General features: G+C 54.4%; 1 protein-coding gene across 5 annotated transcripts in view; it reads left to right on the top strand.

The window, feature by feature from the left end:
* Window positions 1-14,800, top strand: part of Adcy7 (adenylate cyclase 7) — a 59,053-nt gene that overhangs the window by 17,752 nt on the left and 26,501 nt on the right. The window contains exon 1 of one of the 5 annotated variants that reach the window (XM_052727305.1): window positions 4,855-4,914. The exons of the other annotated variants lie outside the window; for them this stretch is intronic. The gene's annotated coding sequence lies outside the window, so the exon portion shown is untranslated. Of the gene's footprint in view, window positions 1-4,854; window positions 4,915-14,800 lie in introns of those variants that run through there. 5 annotated transcript variants of the gene reach the window in all.

Raw genomic sequence — 14,800 nt, 5'->3', positions numbered from 1 at the left:
CTCATGGCACCAGTTGGAACAGGTGTCTCTTCCCTGTGCAGGGGCAGGCACAGGGATCATTCTCCCTGGCCAGCTACTGGGAGAGGGTGGCATGGTGTCTGGATGTAGGGCCAAGACAGATTTCAAAGGCTTGGACTGGAGGCCACAATATGGGCTGGCTCTGCCTAGAAGGCTCTGTATAACTGAGTGGTCACCAGCTCTCGGCTGTGATGTGAGGGGCGGGCTAGACCCAGGGGTCCCACGGCATGGATCATTTGTTGTTGCTCAGGTCTCAGCCTGTGTGTGAGTGAACACATTTAAAATTTAAGTATTGAATGTTTGAGTGAGTTGTGTTAAAACAAAACAAAACACCATGTAGAAAGATACTGGGTCTGGCATGGAATGCGTTATTGTCTCGGAGGGTGGAGAGACCGCAGCGACAAGGGTTGGCCTTCATAGGAAGTCTGAAGCAAGACACGCTGCTGCAGGAAGTTCAGGCTTGAGGGCTCTCCGTTTCTGTAGAGCTAGAGCACCTAGCGTTCTGGGGCTCCCTGTTCCAGGTGTCTGCGGGGGAGGGGCGGCAGGAAAGCTGCCGTGGCAGGAGGAAAGGCCCCACTGTGTGGAAGAAGTGCTTGTGTTGTAGCGACTCACTTCCAGGCTCGGAAGTGGCTTTGAAAGGCCTCCATGCTAGCTAGGACTTGGCCCTGGGGCTCTCGGGGATGGAGGTGGACATGGTAAGGGACAAAGCAGGAGTTACCTCTTAGAAGGAGGACAGAGGTCCATGACACTGTCTGAAGGACATGTGAGCACCCTTACAGTCTGGGACTGTTACTTTGACCCTGGATGGTCGAAGTCATTCACTACCCAGTTTACAAAAACTATCGGAGGCCATGGTCTGTTGTCCTGGGTCAGGTCTTCCCTCCCCCAGTCCTCACCTGGGCACTACAAGGGTAGTGGCCACCATGTTGGTGTGTGAGAATGGGGGTCAGGACACCGATTCCTTTCTGGTGAGGTCCAGGGTCAAAGCAGAGAACAGGGGCTCGGCTGTGGACTAGTGTGGGGGGGGGGCACTAATGGTGGTGGCCTCCCTGCCAGCTGGAGAGTCAGCTTTCTCAAAGAGAGGTTCCTGTGCAGTGTGACTGCTGTCTTTGGAGCAGTGAGAGGGCCGGATGTCATGGACTTTCTGTATGCCTGACCACCTGAGGCCTTAGCTGGGCTGAGCCTTCTGGGACATGTAGTCGTGTCCAGCTTCAGCGGAGAGGTGTACTCGGATAGTACATCCTTGCCACTCTACTATTGCTTGGTGGCGTCTTGCTGAGTGACAAGGTGGTCTGTCCCTTGTTGCGGCCTCTCATTCCCTCTGCCCTGGAAGACAATACTGTGGGGTCCTTCATACTAAGCAGATAACCCGCCCCCCTGCCCCTTTGTTGGGCACAAGGTGATGCTTAGCCCAGCTGGAGAATGGTCTTGGTTTGCCTGGGAGCCAGGCAAAGGGGTCCCTGAGCAGGCCCATGTCACAGCCAGCCATCCCTGCTCAAGCCTTTCAGGCCTCAAGGGGGAAGCGCTCACTGAACTGGACATGCCTGTGCAGAACTAGACGGGGGAGTGAGTCTGATTTGCAAGTCAGCCCCATCTGATCAGTGGCCAGAGGAAGGGGTCATCAGGCTCCACACCCCCATTCCAGCAGAACCCTACTGTATGGGACCCGCAAGGAGTGGAGCCTGTTTCTGCTGTGAAATCGCTTGCTCTCCCCCGCCTTGGGTGGTAGGCAGTGAGGGCAGACAGGGCCAGGGGGCAGCTCTAGGACAGGTGTCCCTTGTGGTAGTCACATTTCCTCTGTGTTCTTGTTTTCTCGTTTGTAAGGTGGGGTCGGGGGTGCCAGGCAGGTACATGGGAGGGTCAGATGCACGCACCAATGGCGGCTTGCGGAGCTTCCTCGGCCGCTGGGGGGGGGGGATGGTCATGGCCTCTTCTCTTGTCCATTGGCCTTCTGCGCTCTGGCGGACGGCACAGCACCTCCAGCTAGCCGCAGGCATCCGGCTTGACCTGCTGCTACACGGGGGTTTCAGTATTGCATCATGGCTGGGTTTTGCCAATCTTGGTTCAGACCCATCCTGGCTGAAAGGCCTGTTGTTCCTCGATTCTTCTGCTAGGTGGTGGGCGGAATGGGAAGCAGCCTGGCCCTGAGCTCCATTTCCCTAGCTGGCCTTCTCCAGGGACACCTAGAACAGGTCTCCAGGGACACCTAGAACAGGTCTTTGCTGCTACCGTCTGCTGTCCTTGCAGGCTGTATGTCGTGTGGTCTGGGTGCTGGTTCGGTAGAACTGAGGGAACCCAGTGGTCAGCACAGGATGAGGGGTGGCCAGCCTGGACCCAGTAGAAAGTCCACAGTATTGCGACCTCTAATAGCGTAAGGCCAGTGTCTTCTCTGCAGAGGTCAGTTGTGAGCTCTGTCAGCCTCCCAGGCCTCCCATTAAAGCCTCTTCTCTAGGGGCTGGAGAGGTGGCTCAGTGGTTAAGAGCACTGACTGCTCTTCCAGAGGACCCGTGTTCAATTCCCAGCACCCACATGACAGCTCACAACTGTCTGTAACTCCAGGATCCAACACCCTCACACAGATACAGACATATATGCAGGGAAAACACCAATGCACACAAAATAAAAATAAATCATATCTATCCCGTTCTCTCGGTTCGGCACCATCCCTGATCCCTTGGCCACTCTCGGCCCGCCCCCTGACTTGCTCACAACACTGGCGCTCTCCTGTGTTGTGTGCAGTCCCCCTGTCCACCAGCACAGCCTCCACACTGCATGCTTGCGTCTACTTGGCTGGTGTCCCTTTGCGAGGACCCCTTTCAGGGGTTCTGGGTCCACCAAGGAGGCATCAGTGTGTTTGCCCTAAGTCCATCCCTGTGGCAACTGCCTCCTCCCCCTGGCTCTGGCCAACCCCTTTTCTGTTGCAGGCTCCTGTGGTCACTGGACATCTTCCTTTTTATGTCCTCCTTATGCCCCTGTGCCTGTCCCTGTCCCTCATCCCCACCATGGCTGGCCACTAGAAGGAATTCCCTGCAATTGAGGCCTCTTTGAAATCTCTGCTACTGTACCCCGTTTCTTGACAGTGCCTTCTGGACCTCCAGGGCCACGGTCTTTGCTCCCTCCCTGGGCATCAGCACCCAGCTGGCCCTACCAGAGTGGCCGTGGCCCTGGGACAGAGGCCTGGCTTCTGGAAGGCGCTCATGCCCCTTTTGCATCCTGGCAGGCTGGGATCTGGGGAGCACAATACTCCTTGAGGGAGGGAAGGGGTGCCAATGATGCTTCTAGAGCCCTGACCCTGGATGGTCACCCGGTCCACAGGGCCCTATTTGAGGCCCCCGTCTTCCAGAGCCGCAGCCCAGCTGTCCACCTTGGAAGTGGCTCAGTCTCATGTCACAGGCTCAGGTGACTTCCATCAGTGCTTCGCACTGGCAGAGTAAGGGAGAAGCACAGGGTTCTGGAGCACATGTGGGACAGCCGAGGGCCACCGGGCTCTGCAGCGCCAGGCTAGTGTGAATTTCCTTGGTGAGCACTGTGGAGGGTGCAGCTCTGTCCATGGACCTGTCTCCCAGTCTCTTGCTCAGAAGAATATGGACTTGGGGCCCATCTGGTGGGTGTGTCTGTTCTTGTCTCCATTCTCTAGGCATGGTCACCTCCTCCTCTGGGCCTCAGTCCATCCATTTCTGGGACAGGCAGCCTGGCCCTGCTTCCCACACCTGTCTTCAGGACCCCATCTGGCTGGGAAGGGGGTGTCAATGAAGTGGGCTGGAGGCGCTGCTCTAACGGGGCCCTGACTGATGGGAAGCAGCCTCTTCTGAAATACCCAGACTCCTTGGAACCTTCACTCAGCCCTTGGGGAGATGCATGGTGATGCTCGGGAGCAGAACCAGTACGTCAGGGGAATTAGGGAGAAGAGCTGCTTGGGGGAGGGCAGGGACTGTCAGGCAGCCCGATGGACACCCCTGGGAAGATATTCCTGGTCCTTCTACATCAAGGTTTCTTAGGCTGTCAACCTCGTGTTTCGAGTAGGCTGGCGTGACCCTGCGAGGTCATGGTGCTGGCTGTGTCCTCGCTTTATATGAAGCTACTAATGGTTAGGTACCATTACCACCAGTCCATCGTCTCAGGAGACTGGAGCCCAGAGGGGTTAGTAAACACGTCTAGGGCCACACAGCACCCTCTGGGTGGAGTGGGATCCACGCCCTGACTTGGAGCTCAGAACTTGCACTCTCCACCTCTGGGCTCTGTTGTTTTCCACTGTGGGCACAAGCTGCACCTTGTCCACCCTCCCATTTCCTCTCCCCGTTTAGTAAGTTCATCACATGGCTTCCCTCTCCCCACGGTGTTGCTGCACAGGAACCCTGTGCTATTTGGCTTCTTGTGGTTTCGGCACCTTTCCCTGGGCCTGGTGTAGGGCAGGAGTCCAGAGAGTAGTGGACGGGGCTGGGGGCCTGGACGGCAGGGTGGACCCCTTCCCTCTTTCACCATGTGTAGACTGATAAGGTGGCTTTCTGGAGGTCAAGTGGGACCTCATGCTCGGGGCTGCCTCCACTGCCCCTCGGGTGCTGCCTCTGATGCAGTGTGGAGTAGGGTCTGCACGCCGGCTCCGCAAGATGCTGAGCAGTGGAGAGCCGTGGAGGAGGCACTTATGGGCGGGGCAGCACCCGGGAAGCCAACATGGGCATTGAAGCCATGTGGGAAGGCCTGGGTGGTCTTCCTAGAGGAGCTGGTTCAGCAGGGCAGGAGTTGGCCAGGTGGATGTGCTGGGAGGTGGGTGATGGGCAGCGTTTTCAGGCCACCCAGACCCAACACTGAAAGGGTGGGGCTTATTTGGGGAAGCAAAATCAGTCAAACCCCACAGCTGCCACGAAGGCCCAAGAAGTTGCTGAGTTTGGGGCTGGGGTAAGCAAGGGGGACGGGCTTGGTATTCTTTGTGTTCTGACCAGGGACCCTGTAGGATTGTTCTCAGGGGAGGCCCGGGTTTGGGGAGCAGGGCCTGCTGAGACAGAGCCTCCACATGAATCTTTAGCCTGCAGCCTACAGCCTAGCTCTGGAAGACTGGAGTTTGGCGAAGGATTGAGGGACCAGAGAAGGGTGCCCAGGCTTCAAGATAGCTAAGGGAAGGGCCTCTGAGCCCGTGGGTAGGTGTGGCTCCGGAAGTCAGGCTGTGGTTTAGGGGATACCGGGGTTGCTTTCCCTGGAGACTAGCTCTTCCGGCTCTCAAGCTTGCCCCTCCCCCATTATGGACAGGTCCTTTTGGCTTTGATAGGGTTCTCAGGAAGCCTAGGAAGTGAGGCTTTCAGGACCTGGGGCTAGGGAAGCCTTTCCACAGCTGGTGCTTGCTAGACAGGTGGTGGCCTCAGGCTGCTGTTGGGACAGAGGCCTTGCTGGACTCCCTACGTGGCCTGCTAGGTTCTGGTGGGGCAGGCTGCTCACTCTTACCTATGAACCCTCCGCTGGAACAGCAAGACAGAGGCTCAGGAACCCTGAAGTGACCAGACCTGGAAGGGTTAATTAAGAATGGACTGGGTCATGGAGCTGGGTAGGAGAATGTGGAGATGAACTTTTTTTTTTTTTTTTTTTTTGTGTGTGTGTGTGTGTGTGTGTGTGTGTGTGTGTGTGTGTGTGTGTGTGTGTGTGTGTGTTTTGTTTTCTGCCCAATCTGGCCTGGAAACTGAGGTACATGGGTCCAGTCTGGCCTGGAAACTGAGGCACATGGGTCCAGTCTGGCCTGGAAACTGAGGCACATGGGCCCAGTCTGGCCTGGAAACTGAGGCACATGGGCCCAGTCTGGCCTGGAAACTGAGGCACATGGGCCCAGTCTGGCCTGGAAACTGAGGCACATGGGCACTGGGAGCCTTTCCCCAGGGAAGAAGGTGTTCCTTCCTGGAAACTTCCTGGGAGCAACTGCTGAACCCATGAGAACCACAGAGCCCAGGCCTATGTCCTTGACCTCTTCTCTCCCTTTCCTCCACCCAGGAGGGCAAAGTCAGGTTGGTCCCTGGAAGGTCTCCCCACCTTGTCTGACCCAGGCTCAGGTAGAACAGGTAGAAGTGGGGACCCTAGCCTTGAGGAGCTCCTCACTGCCCGAAAGGGAGCTGCCCACATGGCCTAGGGAGACTTTCTGGAGGAGGAGCTCCAAGTTGGGTCTGGGAGACTTCAAAGCTAGCGTTTCCTAAAGACAGTTAGTTAGAGAAGGGCAGAGAGAGGCCCCTCAACCAGCCACTTCCCTGTAGGACACTGACTTGCTCACATATATAGTTTTAAAGGGACGAGGAAGAGCTGAACCCAGTACTGCCTGTGATGGAGCACTGCGGATGTGTGTATAGCTTTCTGTGGCCATCTTGCTTGGCACAGTGTATGTCAAGGAAATCAGGTAAAAAGTTAAGAATGGGCCTGGGAGCTGGAGAGATGGCTCAGCAGTTAAGAGCACTTGTTGTTTTTACAGAGAACTTGCATTTGATTTCCAGCGCTCACACGGTGGTTCACAACCATCTATAACTCCAGTCCTAGGTCTGACACTTGACCTGAAGCTACCATATGCATGTGGTGCACATATATACATTCAGGCAAAACATTCACACATAAAATAAAATTAATACATTGAATTTAGGGCTGGCATGTTGGCTCCGAGGTTAAGGGCACTGGCTGCTCTTCCAGAGGACCCAGATTCAATCCCCAGCACCCACATGGTGGCTCACAACCATCTGTAACTCCAATTCCAGGAGATCAGGTGCCCTTTTCTGATCTCCTCAAATCAGGCATACTTAGGGTACATATACAACATGAAGGCAAAACACCCATACATATCAAAGTCAAAATAAATTATTATTTTTGTAAAGATTTTTTTATTTATTATGTATACAACGTCTGCCTGCATGTGTGCCTGCAGTCCAGAAGAGGGCGCCAGATCTCATTACAGGTGGTTGTGAGCCACCATGTGGTTGTTGGGAATTCAACTCAGGACCTCTGGAAGAAGAGCCAGTGCTCTTAACCTCTGAGCCATCTCTTCAGCCCCAAAATAAATCATTTTAAAAAATAGTAAATTGAATTTTAGAGAGAGAGAGAATGAGCCTAGACCTTGGAATGAGGCAGGCCTGAGTTCGAATCTCAGCCATCCCAGGAGGTGAGCTTTGGATTGTAGGCTAGGATCCCAGAGGTGCATGCCAAGGCTAACAGTGACTCCTGGAGAGCTGGAAGCTCTGAGGAAAGCAGACCACTTCTTTCATGGCCATGTCCAGAGGCTGCAGAGCACTTCCGGTCTGTCAGCAATGGGAGGCTTAGGGCAGGGTCCAGCACTTTCTGGGATGTCACCTGCCAGCTCCCCCTGCCCATACCGGCACCCTCAGCCCCTTCCACAGTCACTGTATGGCTACTTCCGCAAGGACCAGTTGGACCAGCTGACCCAAGGGATCAGCTCTGCTGTTGCCTGGGACCCCAAAAGGCAGCTTGAGGAGCTGTGGGTTTCAGACAGGATGGGGGGTGGTTCTTCCCAGCTCACTCCTTTGCACACGCCTGATGCTTTCTGCTGCCATGGTAATAGAGCCACGTGATGTCCTCACTCTGAGCCTGATGCTGGCTCAGCACCTTGCCTGAATGACCCCGTGGAGCCCTCCCTCTCTAAACCTTGTGGTCAGACTGCTCTTCTCCATTTCCAAAAGAGGAAACTGAGGCATAGAGCCGTCATGCAGCTGTGTCTGATGGAGTCTATTAAGACTTTTTATAACTGCACAGGTAGTACGGCAACAGGACTAGACAGTAAGAATGAGAACTGAGACTCAGCCATTAGGACCAGGGTGGATATTTGGGGGGCGGCTTGTTCCTGTTTGTGTGTATCTACCAGGCATGACATTGACTCTGGAGTTCTCACAGGAAGCTGGGCACGCCATGAACAGCTGCACCTGTTCTACCACAAAGATGTGTTGTGCCAGCCCAGAGTGGTAACCACACTTTCGGTCATCTGCTGCACCAGCAATGGAACATGGGCTCTTGTATGTGTCCCTGTACACATGCAAGAGAATGTACACAATCAGTTACTGTAGTAGATCTTTAAGTTAAAAGGAGTCTGTGTGTGTGTGTGTGCGTTGCTGACACGTGTTCCTGCCAAGAGTGAACGTGAGTGCCCACATCTCAGACTTCACGATGCGTCCTCATCTTTGCCAATCAGACAGGTAACATAGTTTTTCATGATAGTTTTACTTTGCATTTCCTCTATCTAGTATAGGTGATATCATCCTGTTTCCAAATGTTTAAAAACTGTTTGCATTGACTTTTCTCTGGCCTTTCTGTTTATAATCTTCTCTCACTCTTGGTCTTTTTAATGTGTAGGTGTTCTTTACATATGAGGGAGATTAGCTCCCAGTGATGTGGGTTGTAATATATTTCATGTGTAGTTCTTCTGTTGATTATTCTTTTGGTAAGATTTTTTTTTTCAGATCAAGTAGTAAATTTTGTTATTTTAAATGCTTGAGTTTGTTGGTCTTCTCTTTATGGCTCTTGAGTTTGAATTGGGTTAGGAAGGCCTTAGCCAGCCTGGCGGTGGTATGCACCTTTAATCCCAACACTCTCGAGGGATCAGAGGCAGGTGGTTCTCTGAGTTTGAGCCTGGTCTATAGAGCGAGTTCCAGGACAGCCAGGACTACACAGAATAACCCTGTCTTGGAAAAAAAACAAAAAACAAACCAAACAAAAAAGCCTTAGCTACATGAGTGTTGACATGTTTTGCTTGCTCAGTCTCCTGCCCTCTTCAGAACCCGTCGTGTGTCAGTTGGGACTCTGGCCTGCTTCATTAAAGACTCACAAGCTCAGTTTTACTTTTCTCTAGATGACTAGGGAAACAGCTTTTCGCCTAGCTTCTATCCATCGCAGCGACTCGGTGTCTGGGTGAGGCCCTGTGCAGTGCGAAGCAACAGGCAGCCTCCTGAACTGCTGTGTGGGCTGGGCCTGGCACCAGTGAGGTCCCCAGGCCGGCTAGACTTCCCCTTTCTGTTCTTCCTTATCAAGGGAAAGGGGATCAGAACTCTGTTCAGCGTGGGTGTGAAAGTGTTTCCATTCTAAAGGGTGGGAAGAGCCAGAGGGCAGCCTTTGAAAGAGTGAATCATAATTAGTGGAATCGGAGCACGAGGCGGGGACAGGGCCAGTGAGACGGCCCAGCTGGTGAAGGCACTTGTCACCAAGTCTAATGATTCAGGTTTAATCCCAGGGTCCACGGGGTGAAAGAAGAGTAGTGCTCCCCCAAGTTGTCCTCTGACCTACAAACGTGTGTACCCACCCACAAAGTAAAGAAGTGTAAAAAGTTAAAGAAGGGGCCGGAGAGATGGCGGTTAAGAGCACTGGCTGCTCTTCCAGAGGTCCTGAGTTCAATTCCCAGCACCCACACGGTGGCTCACAACCACCTCTCCCAGGATCTGATGCCCTCTTCCGTCATGCCGGCATACATGCAAATAGAGCACGCCGACGCATGAATAAGTGAATCTCTTTTTTAAAGTTAAAGAGGAGGGGAGGACAAAGCTGATGTTCCTTGGGCGGCTGACCACGTGTCAGTTAACACATGGCCTGGCTTCCACCGTGTGCAGAGTCCCCAGACATGGTATGGAGGCCCTGAGTCCTCTGCCTTTCAGAGCTTGTCCTGGGCAGCTTCTGCTGGCCCCGGCCAGGTGCCTGGCACACAGGTGTTATTACTGTATTTGGAATGCGTGCCCAGGGATGAGTGAAGGAAGGAATGAATGACCAGCTCTTCTGGGGCAGGTCCACCAGCCCTCACCAGATTGGTGGACACATCTCTTGTATTTGCATCTTTTTTAGTTTGTTTTGTTTTTTCCGAGACAGGGTTTCTCCGTGTATTTTTGGTTCCTGTCCTGGATCTCGCTCTGTACACCAGGCTGGCCTTGAACTCACAGAGATCCGCCTGGCTCTGCCTCCCGAGTGCTGGGATTAAAGGCGTGCGCCACCACTGCTGCCCAGCTCTTGTATTTGCATCTTACAGAGAAGCTGTGCCGGCCGACTCCTGTGATCTCAGCACTGAGCACTTCTGAGCCTGAGGCAGGAGGATCTGGAGTTTGAATCAGTGTGAGCAACATAGTAAGACCTTGTCACAAACCATGAGGGGCTGGAGAGATGGCTCAGTGGTTAAGGGCCCTTTGCTGCTCTTCCAGAGGACTGACGTTCAGTTTCCAACCCCTGCATCTGGTTCTTCAGAACCACCTGTAACTCGAGGGGCAAACAGATCTGAGGCTTTCTTCTGGCCTCCACAGGTACCCCAAACCCTATCCCACATACACAGAAGAAAAGCTACCAGGGAATGGGAGAGGCTGAGGAGGCTGCCTCCTGCTTAGCCGTGGGAGAAGGGAGGATCGCACTGCCCAGGACCACGCTCTCCCTCAGCCCAGGTGTGGTACCAGCCTGGCCTTGGTTTGTCCTCAGCCTTCAGGTTCTTCACTGAGTGAGAAAGTTTCCACCCAAGGCCCAGCAGAGCCCAGGTCAGAGCTGAGCCTTCAGAGATCTGGCATACTGCATTTTTTGAAAAAGGGGAAATTGAGGCCCAACCCAGGCCAGGGCCTCAAGATGGTGACTGGTGTGACAGTCTGGACCACAGCTGCGGCTCCGGGACCAGGTGAAGCCATCCTGGAGGAAACAGGAATCTGAAGCTAGCTCTCCTGGGAGTGTCTAATGATTGCTCTGCCTGGGCCTTGGCAGGCTGTCCTCCGGAGATGTGGGGAGGTGGAAGACACATTGGGGCCAGGTCCTACCACACCCCTCCATGTTGGCCCTGCCACACTTACCTCCCCATGGTGGTCCTACCACCCTTACCCCTCCATGTCGGGCCTCACTGCTCGGTTTTGGTCCTGAAGGACTTCCTTGGTCTAGGTTGGCCCTTGGGACTCACATGTCCTTTTGATCTTGCAAGCTCGGCCCAGCAGGCTTGTAACTTTGTAGACCCCCTTGTCCATCCAGAGGAAGTTAGGGCCCTTACAGAGCATGAGCAACACTGCCCCTCCACCAGCCAGTACAGAGCTGGCTGAACGCCAGCACCCGGGATTCGTATAGTACAGCAGGCCGCAGGCTCCTCCGCTCTCCTAAGGGAAGCCCCTTGGGTTCTTGCCTTCCGGCCCATGGCTGCTTTCTCTGTTTTCCCTGGCCATTTGCAGGCTCCCCATCCCCACCCTGCGTTGTTGCAGGCTTACTTCTCAAAGACTAGCTGGGACCAGCCGTAGGACAGACAGAAAAAGGAATCCTGTCTGGGAGGAGGCTGGTACTGGGGTCTGACCAGCACATACTGAGCTGGAAGGAAGCATGGAAGCCTCAGGGCTCTGGGGCCAGGACCAAGCTGGGGAGGCACAAGGAGAGAGGCCATAGGGTGGGATCACTTGGTCCTGGGGTTTCCTGGGTGCTCCTGACACTTCTAGTTGAATGTGCATGAAGCTCAGGGGCTTCTGAAAGAGATGGCTTAGGCATGAGACCGTCTCAGCAAATGAGCCTGCTGGCCGTGGTGACACTGTGCAGTGGTCCCCACTGAGGCCCGGGAACAGGGTCTGTTGTGGGTGTGTCCGGAGCAGTAGATGGCCAGGCTGGGGTGGGGCCAGGGCCTGGTGGGGCCTCTCTTCCTCACAGGCCTACAGAGGGGCCCTCATGCCTCAAGGCCTCACTTCCCTTTTCTGAGGACACCAGGCCCCCGAGGCTTCTGCAGCTCCATGCTTGCTGAGGAAGCCGGACTGGGGTTCCTGTGGGCTCTGTCTGGGTAAGGAAGTGGGTACGAGCATGGGTGGTTTAGAACATGCGGCTGCTGGCTCCCCCGGGGTGGGTCTCCCAGGCAGCCTGAAGGCCCGACCATGTGCCAGTCTGTGATGTCCCAGCCTCTGTCACTGTCTTACTCAGGAACATGGACTCCACTGGTCAGGATAGGTGAGGAGGTCCCAGTCCTGCCTGGGACACCGGAAAGGAATAATAGCACAGAGGGCCTTCCTGGATGAGGCTCCCCCCTGGACCCTGTTGCTTGGCCCTGGCCCTGTAGGGCAGAGGGAAGTGTCTGATGGCCTCCACTTAGCTCCTACCCTTTCTCACTATCATGTTGTCTTGGCCTTACGGGATAGGGACAGGAAAGGGGTTGGGTCGGCTTTTTGAGGTGTCAGGGGCTTTCTGGTCGTTACTTCTGTGAGGGTGAGAGGCAGGGTGAGGCGTGGGCTGTTAATGGCCTGAGTTCAAATTACAGTCTTCTGTCTCGTTGGCTGTGTGGCCAATGATTGAGCCTGTCTGTTACTCATTTCCCATGTGCAGGGAATAGGGACAGCAGACCTACGGGCAGGTGTGTAGACTGAAGGACGGGCCGCTCACTGGGCCTGGAGCACTTTTTTTTGACCGGGCTGGTGATCACAGAGCCCCAGAGATCCACCGTCTCTGCACAGCCCCCAGCGTTGGGTTTTCAGGAGCGTGCGAGACCAGGCCCAGCTTTTTACATTGAAACTTGCACAGCGCATGCTCTTACCCACTGAACCTTCTCCTCAGTCCAGCTGCAGGAACTTTGTTCCCAGATGCAGCCTTGCATTCCTCTGCTCAGCTGCTCCAGGGGCCGAACAAGAGCCCTGGGTGGGCTGAAGCCTTAAGCCTGCAGCATCCCATTGTCCACTTCCATCCCCAGCCGCTGTTGCCCGGGCAGTGGCTTAATCAGATCCACAAGTAAAAATGTTCCCCACTGGCTTGGGGGTGGGGTGGGGGCTCTTGCAGCAGTTCCTCAGCCTGGCTTTGTGCTTGGGGAGATAGGTCGTGCCTGGGACCAGAGGAGGCATGAGCATGTGTTGGAGTGTGCACGTGTGTGCCCTCACACCGCACACTTGTGTCCTGGTGGCCGACAGCCTGGCTTTGCCTGGAGGAGTGTCCCTGGAGAGCTGTCTCAACCATTGGTGTCTGGGGTTTCTCGGCCCAGCAGTCCTAGCCCGCTGGTGTTTGGCGTTGAACCAGAGGGTCAGGCAGGACTGCTCTTTGTGTGCTTGTGGCATTTGGTTTTGTCCCCTGAAGTGGCAGTGGAGGCCTGTGGTTTGAATCCCAGCGCTTCTGGCAAGCACCTCCCGCTGTGTGATCTGAGGCGAGCTAGGGAGCCTCTCTGGGCTCAGTTCTGCATCTGTTAGCAAGTGGTTGAATGTGTGTGTGTGCGGGAGCTGAGGAGCTTCTTCAGGCTGCCCTGGCTGGGCACTGCTCAGGGATAGGCCTGGTCCTGTTCTGCCGCCCACAGTCTAGGGCTGGGCACAGATAGCCAGTGCTTAGTCAGCACTCCCGTGGATTGGAGAATGGCCTGCCTAGATGGAGGGGAGGCAAACGAGGGAGCCCCGTGCTAACAGGACTGCCGGCCTGGAGGAGGCCTTTTCTCCTAGATAGCAATTGGTAATGTGCCTCCTGCTGCAGGCTTTGGGAAGCCTGGGCTCATGCCCAGGACCCCTGGATAGATAGGTACTGTGGACAGCTGCTTGGGTGCGGTCCCAAGTCCCTAGGCTTTTCCTTCTGTTTCTGGGCCTGTGCTCAGGGCAGAGGGAGGCAGAGCTGGAGGAGTACCCAGGGATGTCTCAGCAGTGGGCACTGAGTGGGCTCCCTGGGACTCTGCGCGCCAGCCGCTGAGGGCTCTGTTCCCTCCTGGATACTTTTCTTTGCCGTTTCTAATGGCAGCTGGCTGCTTGCCCTTTGTGACCTCTTGCAGTCTGCCCACCCTGTGCCCTCTGCCCTGTCACCCCAAAGCGAGGCCTATCTAAAGGGGTCACCAGTTCCTGGTGCGAGCCGGCTCTTTATACGAGGCCTCTGTTGCGGTAGGGCAGCCGCCTCCAGGTGGAGTCTGTGCGTGGTCGCTCGGTCTGTACTTCTCCTCTTGGAGGTTGGGAAGGTCAGCCTGTGTACTAGTCGGGAGTCTCTAGAACGGTGGTTCTCAACCTGTAGGTCGTGACCCCTTAGGGTCAAATGACCCCTTCACAGGGGTTTCGTATCAGATACCCTGCATATTTACAATGTAAATGCATATTTACATTGCGATTCATAACAGTAGTAAAATTACAGTTATGAGGTAGCAATGGAAGTAATTTTATGCTTGGGGGTCACCACGACATTGAGGGACTATATTAAAGGGTTGTAGAATTAAGAAGGTTGAGAACCGCTCTAGAGGAAAAGAACTTACTGACTGAAAAAAAATATATATGGGATTTATTAGCACATATAGAAATATAAAATGTATTAGACATATATATATATATATATATGTATGTGGGATTTATTAGAATGACTTACAGGTTGTAGTCCAACACAATGGCTGTCTACCAACAGAAGGTCCAAGAATCCAGTAGCTGTTCAGTCCACAAGGCTGGATGTCTCAGCTGGTCTCCGTGTGCTCTGGGATCCTGAAGAAGTGGGCTCTAATGCTAGTGAAGGAAGGGCCTTGCTAGTGAGAGTGAGAGCAAGCAGGCAAAGAGCAAAAGCTTGCTTCCTCCATGTCCTTTCCATAGGCTGCCACCAGAAGGTGTGGCCCAGATTAAAGGTAGATCTTCCCACCTCAAAAGATCCAGACTAAAGGAGGGTCTTCCCACTTCAAATGACTTAACTAAGACAAGTCCCTCACAGGTGTGCCCAGGCCTTGGGGTTTAGTTGAATCGGATGTTGTCAAGTTGACAAGCAAGCATACCATCATAGCCTGAGCCACACGTATCTTGAGCTGCCACATCAGAAGTGTGGCTGAGAAGCCCTTTGGGAGTACACAGTTGTGGTGATGGGTGGATGACGCCAAGTGTAGAGGGGCCTGTGGTGAGCACGGCCAGCC

The sequence above is a fragment of the Peromyscus californicus genome, unplaced genomic scaffold (genome assembly GCF_007827085.1).
Source record: "Peromyscus californicus insignis strain IS unplaced genomic scaffold, ASM782708v3 Scaffold_8__1_contigs__length_139910024, whole genome shotgun sequence".
Classification (NCBI taxonomy): Eukaryota; Metazoa; Chordata; class Mammalia; order Rodentia; family Cricetidae; genus Peromyscus; species Peromyscus californicus.
Note: the sequence above shows the minus strand (reverse complement) of the source record. Positions and strands in the feature narration are given on the sequence as shown.